General features: G+C 43.6%; 1 pseudogene; it reads right to left on the bottom strand.

Annotated features, from left to right (window-relative positions):
- Positions 1 to 525: 525 nt before the first annotated feature.
- Positions 526 to 866, bottom strand: LOC118025136 (annotated as a pseudogene).
- Between the last annotated feature and the right edge of the window lie 415 nt (positions 867 to 1,281).

Below are 1,281 nucleotides of genomic sequence, written 5' to 3'. Positions count from 1 at the left end.
ACGGTAACCTACAAAGTTTCCTGACCACTCATACCATCGTTAAAACATTTTTGAGCACAAGCCTCTCATGTATGTACATTTTTGTATATTATGTACCTGACTTGTACACTATTATATTGTGTACATAATAAGATATTTGATTAAAAAGCATGGTATTTTAGGGGTGACTGGGTGGCTCAGTGTCTGTTAAGTGTCTGACTCTTGATTTCGGCTCAAGTCGTGATCTCAGGGTTGTGGGATGAAGCCCCACGTTGGGCTCCCCGCTAAGCGTGGAGCCTGCTTAAGATTCGCTCTCTCTCTCTCTCCCTCTGCCCCTCCCCACCCACTTTCTCTCTCAAAAAACCAACCAACCAACAAACAAAAACATACGGTATTTTATCACATACTCCCTGGGTGCATACACCCAATTTTAAAGGCCACTGATCTAGTGGTAAGTTGTTTTGAACTTCACTTTCTTTCTGTTTTGTTGTTGTTACATGACAACCCATTTACTATAGGCTAGCAGTGTTTCAAATGGTGGAGCTTCTACTGGTCTTTCAACTCCATTAGTCTTCTGGTGGCCGACTTTGCTGTAAGGGCAGAAGTGGTGGTGTGGGTCCAGGTACCACCAGCTACATTTTCATGCAGGCACCCCAATGCCAGATCCCCATAGTTCATCTTTTCATCTTGGTTTTGCCACAGAAGGAGCAAGTGTACTTGGCATGCTGGCTTATTTCAGTCTTCTTCACCATTTTTCTGAGGGAGGCACCAGAACAGGTCCCGTATTTACCAACAATTCCAACCTTCTTGGTGTGTTTAGCCGTGTCCCCGCAAACTAGGTCTGAGCCCAGAGAGGAAGAGACGCAGTTGAACTTCACTTTCTTCATCATTAAAATTATGATGATAAATCTTTCTTATGGTATTGTTGCTCATTTATCCACTCAACAAATTTCATTGAGTATTCTCCAATATTAGATTCTGTCTGAGGAACTGGAGAGATAGTGCTAAATTCCAGTTGTATTTTTTTTTTTTTTAAAGATTTTATTTATTTGCGAGAGAGAGAATGAGAGACAGAGAGCATGAGAGGGAGGAGGGTCAGAGGGAGAAGCAGACTCCCTGCCGAGCAGGGAGCCCGATGTGGGACTCGATCCCGGGACTCCAGGATCATGACCTGAGCCGAAGGCAGTCGCCCAACCAACTGAGCCACCCAGGCGCCCTCCAGTTGTATTTTTTTAATGTCTAGTGCGAGAGTTCTGTTGGAGGGGTTTACTATTTATACTTACTTATGTTTTAATTGATATT

Source organism: Mirounga leonina, unplaced genomic scaffold (genome assembly GCF_011800145.1).
Source record: "Mirounga leonina isolate KUSES-001 unplaced genomic scaffold, KU_Mleo_1.0 Mir_200, whole genome shotgun sequence".
Classification (NCBI taxonomy): Eukaryota; Metazoa; Chordata; class Mammalia; order Carnivora; family Phocidae; genus Mirounga; species Mirounga leonina.
Note: the sequence above shows the minus strand (reverse complement) of the source record. Positions and strands in the feature narration are given on the sequence as shown.